This window comes from Diabrotica virgifera, chromosome 8 (assembly GCF_917563875.1).
Source record: "Diabrotica virgifera virgifera chromosome 8, PGI_DIABVI_V3a".
Taxonomy (NCBI): Eukaryota; Metazoa; Arthropoda; class Insecta; order Coleoptera; family Chrysomelidae; genus Diabrotica; species Diabrotica virgifera.
Window position 1 is genome coordinate 198,547,744 of NC_065450.1, and position 10,723 is coordinate 198,558,466.

Sequence of the window (10,723 nt, forward strand, 5' to 3'; positions counted from 1 at the left end):
ATTCCATTACTATTCCATACCCCCTGAAAGGGGATTACTATTCCAGGAAATATCCACCCTGAAAGCAGAAAAAAAACAGTGATAAATTGAATAGAAAAACGGTTATTAACACGACTGTCACGTTGGTTCCATGGGACCAACACTAGTATTACCTTAATGGGCCGCGTTGTTCCCATGGTACCATCATCTTTTTATTTATTTATTTATTAACGGCATCTTTAAATGCATACTAAAAGATCAACGTGGCCTAGAAGTCCGAGAAGATATATAATATGAAGAATGGTTTCTTAAAAATATACATTAATTTTGACGAAATAACCAAGTGGCAAGGTTGTGTATACAAAAACAAAGTATATGGTGGTCCGTAGACGCACATATAATATAAAAGTATAGCTCGTAGGGAATGTGTTAAAGTGGTTTGGACATTTATTAAGTATATATCGCAGCACTACAGGCCTTAGAGACCATTGGCTTCGATAGTCGACTAGATTCTTCTACTTTTTCCGATCTTTCACTTGTTCTCTCCAGCCCTTGTACCCATTTCTTCTATGTCAGTCTGGACGGCATCCTACCACTTCCTCCTCCATCAAACTACCTCCTTCGTGGTCTCCCTCTTCTTTTCTTCCCTTGTTCTCCTGATTGCAAAACTATTAGAGCATTTCTTGCTTGTGGCATTCGTGAAATATATCCCAACAATCTAACCCATTACGCCCTGATTTTCTGTTATTTTAGGTTTCTTATTGCTTATTGCATTAGCTCATGGTTTGTTCTCTGCGCCATTCCGCGTTAGCCGACTTTATACTGCCAAAAGCTTTTCGTAAGATTTTTCTTTCCCAAATCTCTAGCTTTGTTTATTCTTTATGATCCATTGTCCAAGTTTCTTATGATTCATTTGTTAGCTGTGTAGTTGTAACTAATTGGATCTAACAGGAATGGTTATTGTAATCTTGTATTTACGTAGACTTTAATTGTTTATACGATAAAATTGCTTGCCAGACTTATAGTAAATGACCAAATAAACGAAAACACTTTACTTCCTTAGTTTGTATTTCAATTTTTTTTATATTATAGGTACGTTATCAAAGGCGAACAATAAAAAAAATTAAAATTGCGATTCTTCCCCTCAGTTTGCAGGCTGTGAAAAATATATTCAGTAAAAATAAGAATAGGTAAAGATTTGGTGGCATCAGATTTGAGCTATGTGTCTAAAGTATGTATCTTACTCTTAATGTTGACTTAAAAAGAAGGCGCTCGGCGGAAGAAACGCATTATCATCATTATCATTAACCCTTTTGAGTCTACTGTTGAACGTAAGCCTCCCTTTAAACAATTCCATTGCATCCGATCTTGAGCACCCTGAATCCAGATGCGCTGGTTGCGCTTGATGTCATCCGACCACCTTGTTGGAGGACGTTCTCGATTACAATAAGCCAGTGGCGACGTGTGACTTTTTCTAAAGTGTAAGGCAAGCCGCACACCAAAGAAACATGAAACGAAAAACATGAAACATAAAACGAAAAACATGTTTCATGAAAAGAAAACACTGCTAAACAAATCTCAAAGTCCGCCTATCAATGAAACGAGTGTGATTCATGCTCATGATACATTTTTATTTTCGGAGAGTCTCATAAATGGCCGGACGTATATTTGTTTAGCAGTGGTTTATTTCCATGAAACGTAATTTACGTTTCATGTTTCTTTGATTTGGATTACCAAACCCAGATGTAAAAAAAATTGTTTAAAAGAACCTCGCAAATATAAGTTTTTGTTTATTTTATCTGGAAAAATGTTAACAGAATCGTAGAAAGAGGGTTCTGTCATTAATCCATTTAAAATGCGTTACTCAATGAAAATTAGAGAAAATGACAACATTCGATCTTGCAATTGGGTATTTCTTTGGCATGTTTTAATCCGTTTCATTGCTGAAAAACTTCTTTCAACGGATGCACTTGTAGTTGGAATTATTAAAAATAGGTGTGCCAATTTAAAGGGTTCCTGAAGTGCATTAACAAGTTCTGAAGACGTTAAGATATTACTACAATTTTTGTCCTTTTTTTTTTAATATAAGCTGGATCATTATAAAGAACTGGCAATTCTGATTTTTAACTATACTTTGTCAAATTTTTGTCCATATAGCTGTACAAATTGATGAAAGGCCCTAGCTGAAAATTTTTTGCTTTAAACTAGAAAACCTATTTTTAAGTTGGATAAATCATAGTGTCAAAAATAAAAAAAAATCGTCAACGACACTCATCTATGTTTAACTGGACGCGCACTATAATAGGTAAGTAACCATTGTAACCATTCCTAAATGTGGTAACAAGAGTACTAATATCCACAGCCTCCACAGCGCGCTTACGCCTTCGCCTTTCAAAATTTTCAGACACGAGCCGTTTCCGACCGTCCGACCGATATCCGATGGACCTTCATTTGTATCCACATTTAAATGTGGTAACATTAACCTGCAACCGAGTCGCATAAATTCGCCAATATTTTAGTGAATTACATACTATTAACATATTTCTATTGAAAAAAAAATAAAATGGAATTATTTCACAGTCTGTAATTACGCTTAGTAGAAAATATTAATGTTGAAATTATGTAAAGTTTGTTTAGCAGTAAGTGGTTGACTTCAATTAGTACCGACTATAAACATCCTGGGTTAATCGATAATAGTATAAAAGGCCCGGTTTCAGGTAAAATTTAAATATGTTTTCTGGTAAAATTTGTCAGGTAAATTTTGTGGATCCTTTGCTTTATTATAGGAGTACCGTCTAGTCAGTGTTAATTGTCAAAAGACCAACTCTGTCTATAGTCCAGAGAAATAAGATTTTTCTCGTGACACATCCCCCTCCAGGCCGAAACCAAATTTTTTGAGTAGTATGGACATCTATATTAATAACCTATATGTTTCCTGCATCCGATTTTGATGATATACATAGTTATAAATAAAATAAAGATCAAAAAACGGTAAATTTTCGCTTTTTTCGTCTATTACTAGAAAGTGAAGCATTCGAAACAAATTTGAGAATAAGAAACTCATAAATCATATAAAAAAACTTCAATATGGCGTTGGCTGAATATGTCTATCCTTATTTGTTGATTAGAAAATTGCAACATAAGTCATAAACTTTTTTTATAAATGAGATTTTATAAATGTTCATATATTATGTAAAAATTAAGTTAGAACCTTCTTATTACACGGAATCCTGAGACTTTTTGTGCTTAAATTATATTTTAAATTTCAAAGCAATTGGTCAAATAATTTAAAAGTTATTTAATTTGTTTATCCCAAATTCATTTTTTTGCAACACTATAAGTCAGAAAATTATGAGGATACAGTAATACCTCGGACAGTTTATGAAAGAACATTTTTACTCATCATCATCATCATCATTCTCTTTGCCTTATCCCTATGCGGGGTCGGCTTCCCTAATTGCATTTCTCCACACAGTTCTATCTTGGGTCATATCAATGTTAATCCCCTTTACCAACATGTCCTGCCTTATCGTCTCCCCCAAGTCTTCTTTGGTCTTCCTCTCCTACTCCTTCCAGGAATCTGCACTTCAGATATTCTTCGTATTGGGTGATTAACGTCTCGACGTTGAACATGACCAAACCATCTTAACCTATGCTCTCTCATTTTGGCATCAATTGGTGCCACACCTAGACTTCCCCTAATATACTCATTTCTAATTTTATCCTTTGTCACTCCACTCATCCATCTAAGCATTCTCATTTCCGCCACATGCATTCGTTGTTCCTCTTTCTTTTTCACTGCCCAACATTCAGTTCCGTGCATCATAGTCGGTCTTATGGCTGTTTTATAGAATTTTCCCTTCAGCTTCATTGGAATTTTTCTGTCACACAACACACCACTCGCTTCTTTCCACTTCATCCATCCAGCCCTAATTCTACTGCATGCATCTCCATCTATTTCTCCATTACTCTGTAATACCGATCCTAGGTACTTAAAACTATTGCTTTTCACAATCATTTCACCATCCAAAGATACCATTTTATTTGTAGTAACTCCATCTTTAAATGAACATTCCAAATACTCTGTTTTTGTCCTACTAAGTTTTAAACCTTTTTCCTCCAGAGCTTGTCTCCACTGTTCCAGTTTTTGTTCTAAGTCTCTTTCACTATTTTCTATTAACACTACATCATCAGCATACATTAGGCACAATGGAATACTACCCTGTAATTTCGCTGTTATCAGGTCCAAAACTAATGAGAATAAATAAGGACTAAGCACCGAGCCTTGGTGCAATCCTACTTTCACGTGAAATTTATCAGTCTCTCCCACAGCTGTCCTAATACTGGTCGTTACTCCCTCATACATATCTCTCACAATCTTTACATATTCGCCAGGGACTCCTTTCTTATTGAGTGCCCACCACAGAATCTCTCGAGGAACTCTATCATATGCTTTCTCAAGATCAATGAATACCATATGAGCGTTGGTCTCTTTATTCCTGTATTTTTCCATCAGTTGCTTACAATGAAAATTGCATCTGTTGTTGATCTGCCCTGCATAAAGCCAAATTGATTATCGGATATTTCGGTTTCTTCACGTATCCGTCTATCAATTACTCTCTCCCATATTTTCATGGTGTGGCTAAGTAGTTTTATAGCCCTGTAGTTTGTGCATTGTTGTATGTCTCCCTTGTTTTTGTAGACAGGTACTAATATACTGCTTCTCCATTCGTCTGGCATTTGTCCAACTTCCATAATTCTATTAAATAGACCTGCTAGCCAACTTATTCCTGTCTCTCCTAATGCTCTCCATACTTCCCCAGGAATATCATCTGGTCCGACTGCTTTTCCTTTCTTTATTTTTTGAAGCGCTTGAGCTACTTCCTCGTTTGTTATTCTGGTAACCATTGCTGTTACTGTCTCCGTTAACTCTACAAATGTAGTCTGTCAAATTCTTCATTTAATAAACTGTCAAAATACTTTCTCCATCTCTTTTTGACATCCTTTTCGTGAATTAGTATTTTATTATTTTCATCTCGGATACGTCTAATCTGATTAAAATCTCTTGCTTTCTTTGCTCTCTGTTTGGCTATTTTATATATCTTTGTTTCGCCTTCCCTGGTATCAAGTTGATCGTATAGGTTTGAATACGCTTCTGCTTTAGCTTTTGCTACTGCTACTTTCGCTTCCTTTTTGGCGACCATATAGTTTTGAAGATCTATGTCCGATCTGGATTCTTGCCACTTTTTATATAATTTTCTCTTCTCTTTTATTTTTCCTTGTACTTCATTTGACCACCACCAAGTCTCTTTATCCTCAAACTTCTTTCCTGACGTTTTCCCAAGTATTTCAATAGCCGTCTCTCTAATAATATTGGCCATTTTCTCCAAATTGTGTTAGGGCTTCCTTTCATGTTCCAACATAATTTTTCTACTATTCTTTCCCTGAATAGACCTTCCTTCTCATCTTTTAGCATCCACTACTTGATTTTTTGTGGTCCTCTCCGATATTTTTGTTTAGTTTCGCTTTTTACTTCGATGTCCAGAACAAGCAGCTTATGTTGTTGGCTTGCTGTCTCACTAACTATTACCTTGCAGTCCTTGCATTCACGTATGTCTCCTTTTCTTATCATGAAGTAGTCTATTTGTGATTGATGTTGTCCACTTTTGTAGGTAATAAGATGAGTTTCTCTCTTTTTAAAGAATGTGTTAACAATCGCCATATCCAATGCTGTTGCTAATTCTAGCATGTCATCTCCAGCTTCATTTCTAGTTCCAAAGCCTAATCCCCCATGTATTGTTTCATATCCTGTCTTGGCTTGGCCCACATGTGCATTGAAATCACCTCCTATTATAACTTTCTCCTCTGCTGGAATATCACTCAGTACGTCTCCTAATTGGTCATAGAAAGCTCTTCTTTCATTCTCACCCAGACCTGTTTGAGGAGCATACACACACACACAACATTCAATACCCCTTTATCAATTACAAATTTCACTGACATCATTCTATCACTCGTTCTTACAACTTCTACTACGTTATCTTTCATTTCACTATCAGCAATTATACCAACTCCATTTCTAGTGTTACTACTCCCTACATACCACAATTTATATCCATCACCTAGTTCTTTCGCCCTTTGTCCTTTCCACCTAGTTTCTTGAATACAAGCAATTTGAATTCTTCTTCGTTTGAGCGCATCCACTAACTCCAGACTCTTACCTGTAAGACTACCAAGATTCCAAGACCCTATCCTGATTTTTCTAACCTGCAATGGTGTTCCACCTGAGATAGTCCTCACCCGGAGATGCGAATGGAGGCTTATTTTACTTCCGGAACATTTTACCTCAGGAGATGCCATCATTTCAGTATGTTTTTATTGCGTTTGGAGAAGGTCTTTCCATTATCATGGCCTGAAAAGATTTTTGGATATTTGATGCCTGAATGCCTTTTCTATCAGCACCATACCCTGCCCTGCACGTTTAGCCAATACACCACCAATGCAACCAAAGTGCAGTATTACCCCACACCCGCTTGCATTTTTCTGTATAGGCCAGGATCCCTACTGTAAGGACTGCCCTATAAGCCAATGTATTGTTGCCCGTATCCCGCCACTAGGAGGCACGTACTTCATTCGGGATACCAAAGAACATTTTTACTATTAACTTAATAAAAAAAATGACAAAAGGTAATTTTAAACAATGTAAAATAATTTTGCAAAAACATGTCGATTTTTTGCTTACTTATAAACAATTAGAATAACTTTTTAACCGTTACCCCTAGGAAAATTATTTTTTCATATTTAGAAGACTAAATTTTTATACACATTTAGAAAGAAAAACATTTGTTTTAGGACAATTAGGGACGAAGTTAGCCCCCCCCCTTTTTAATTCACATGTTATTGCAAAATGATTTTCCAATATTTAGAATTATTTTTTGGCATTTTTTTTTAAATTAAATTAATAGTGTAAATCTTCTTCTTTCATAAACTATCCAAAGTATTACTGTAACTTCATCATTTTCTGACTTATAGTGTTGCAAAAAAAAATAATTTAGGAAAAATAAATTAAATAACTTTTAAACTATTTGACCAATTCCTTTGACATTTGGGGTATGATTTAAGCACCAGGAGCTTTAGCATTCCGTTTAATAAGAAGGTTCTAAGTTAATTTTTACATAAGTTATTAATATTTATAAAAACTCAAAATTTATGATTTATTTTGCAATTTTCTAAGCAACCAATAAGGACAGACATATTCCGCGAACGCCATATTGAAGTTTTTTATACGATTTATGAGTTTCTTACTCTCAAATTTGTTTAATATGTTTAACTTTTTGGTAATAGACGAAAAAAGCTAAAATTTACCATTTTTTATCTTCATTTGTTTATAACTATGTATATCATCAAAATCGGTTACAGGAAACATATAAGTTATTATTATAGATGTCCATACTACTCAAAAAATTTGGTTTCTGCCTGGGGGCTGTGTCACCGACAGGATATTCCTTTCCCTTATTTCTCTGAACTACTACCTCGTTTGCTTATCGCTCCGGACCTGTCTTAACAATGGGCCAAGTCAGATAAATTTAATAATATTTACGACCACACTAATTGAAGTCAACCATTTTCTGCTAAACAAACTTTACAATAGGTTATTTAAAAATCATTGGGTTAGATAAGTTAGGTTCAAAACAGACGGACCACGCTGCGGCGCTACTCTGTTGATCCTACTCTTAGGCTACGGCTCCACGGGCGAGAAATTGACGCTAGCAGTAGCAGTAAAATGAACTTAAGGTTCCGCGGAACGGAATGGGAGTAGCCGAACTCAACCGACTACGCACAGGTCCTGTAGTCGGTACAGTTCGGCTACTCCCATTCCGTTCCGCGGAACCTTAAGTTCATTTTACTGCTACTGCTAGCGTCAATTTCTCGCCCGTGGAGCCGTAGCCTTAGTCTGGGCTGATTATCGGAGAATAGGCCATTTTTGGGAAAAGTTATTTACCAGCAATTTTATTGCTGGAATCGAATATTATGATTGTATATATTAATAATATAGGCATGCAAAGTCCGCAGATAGTGTGCTACTTTTTTTTATAAACAAAATGGCGCCCGAAAATCGTATTTTTTTCAATTTTTGCTCTATAACTTCAAATATTTTAAGTTTACACCAAAAACATCCGAATAAAAATTCACTCAATTAAATTCTGCATAGAGACGTGTTTTCCCCGATTCACTTCGACGAAAACTTTCCCCGGAAAAAGCGGGCATTTCCAACAAAATCTTTAATTTTCAACTAAAATTTTAGATAAGTAATTGTTAATCGATAATTAAATAACTCGGTAATTTAAAAGCCCTTTTCGTATGGATTATAATTCCAAAAGTCGATTGAAATTGAATGAACAGTTTAGCAACAATTGAATTGTTAATTAAAAATTTACGGTCGCTATAATAACGACAATAATTATGATGCATAAGAATAACTGTGATTTTTTCATAAAAATACACTATACCTATCTAATGTACTTTACAGAATTGAAATTGGACTATTTAAGCGGCCTCAGGAATATTTTAAAATTATAGAGAATTTTTTGGCTCATAAACAAATAGAATATCTCGAGAAACGTTAAATTAAATTAAATTGTAAAAACAATATTCGAAAAGCAGCGGCAGGACGCTTCTTTCAAAAGAAAAAACGTTTAATTATGATGAGTAGTTCCTGAGATACAACCGGTCAAAGTTGACCGGAATTTACGGCAAAGATATAAACAATAGGATCATAATTTTCAAACAATCGCCTTTTTATTTCTGTCCTCTTTCTCCACACCAATTTTTATATCCTTAAAATACTCATAACATATAGTATTATAATAAAAACTATCGATAATACGTGTGAAAATTGCCAAAAATAGCAAAATTCCAATCAAAAATTAGGTTGGAGAAAATATTCTATTTGTTTATAAGCCAAAAAATTGTTTATAATTTTAAAATATTCCTGAGGCCGATTAAATAGTCCAATTTCAATTCTGTAAAGTACATTAGATAGGTACAGTATCTTTTTATACAAAAATCATAGTTATTTTTAGGTATCATGATTATTGTGGAAATTATAGCGACCGTAAATTATTAATTAATAATTCAATTGTTGCTAAACTGTTCATTCAATTTCAATCGGCTTTTGGAATTATAATCTACATGAAAAGAGCTTTTATATTACCAAGTTGTTTAATTATTGATAAACAATTACTTATCTAAAATTTTAGTTGAAAATTAAAAATTTTGTTGGAAAACCCGCATTTTCCGGGGAAAATTTTCGTCGAAGTAAATCGGGAAAACACATGCAGAATTTAATTATGGTGAATTTTTATTTGGGTGTTTTTGGTGTAAAGTTAAAATCTTTGGAGTTATAGAGCAAAAATAAAAAAAACACGATTTTAGAGCGCCATTTTGTTTATAAAAAAGGTAGCACACTATCTGCGGACTTTGCATACCTCTATTATTAATATACAGGGTGTAACGAAAATACAGGTCATAAATTAAATCACATATTCTGAGACCAAAGATAGTTCGAATGAACCTAATTTACCTTAGTACAAATATGCACATAAAAATAGTTACAGCCCTTTGAAGTTACAAAATGAAAATCGATTTTTTCGAATATATCGAAAATTATTAGAGATTTTTTATTGAAAATGTACGTGTGGCATTCTTATGGCAGGAACATCTTAAAAAAGAATTATAGGTGAAATTTGTGCACCCCATAAAAATTTTATGGGGATTTTGTCCCCTTAAACCCCCTCAAACTTTTGTGTACGTTGCAATTAAATTATTATTGTGGCACCATTAGTTAAATTCAATACTTCTAAAACTTTTTTGCCTCTTAGTATTTTTTTGATAAGGCAGTTTTTATCGAGTTGTGGCTTCTTTTTTAATATGTTTACATAAAAATTTTATGGGGGTTTTGTTCCTTTAAACCCCCCAAATGTTTGTGTATGTTCCAATTAAAATTTTACTGCAGTACCATTAGTTAAACACAGTGTTTTTAAAACTTTTTTGCCTCTTTGTATTTTTTCGAGAAGGCACTTTTCATCGAGATATTACTTCTTTTTTAATATGGTTCAAAATATACCTAAAAATGTAAATCATAAATAAATTTTCATTTTATTACCAAGTCTCCATAATCGTACTTAGTTATATACAAATATGTGGTGGATTTGACAAATATTCAAAATATCTCGATAAGAACTGACTTTTCGAAAAAGTACTGAGAGGCAAAAAAGTTTTTAAAATATTGTGTTTAACTAATGGTACTACAATAATAATTAAATTGGAACGGACACAAAAGTTTAGGGGGGTTTAAAGGAACAAAACCCCCATAAAATTTTTATGGGGTGTCCAAATTTCACTATAATTTTTCCTTAAGATACTACTACTATTAGAATGCCACATGTCTATTTTCAATAAAATATCTCTAATAGTTTTCGATATATTGGAAAAAATCGATTTTCATTTTGTAACTTCAAAGGGCTGTAACTTTTTTTATGTGCACATTTGTACTAAGGTAAGTTTGGTTCAATCGAACTATTTTTGGTCCCAGAATATGTGATTAAATTGATGACCTGTATTTTTGTTACACCCTGTATACAATCATAAGATTCGATTCCAGCAATAAAATTGCTGGTAAATATTGCTCCGATAATCTGCCCAGACTATTATTCAAATATAAAATATTCTTGTCAAATTGATT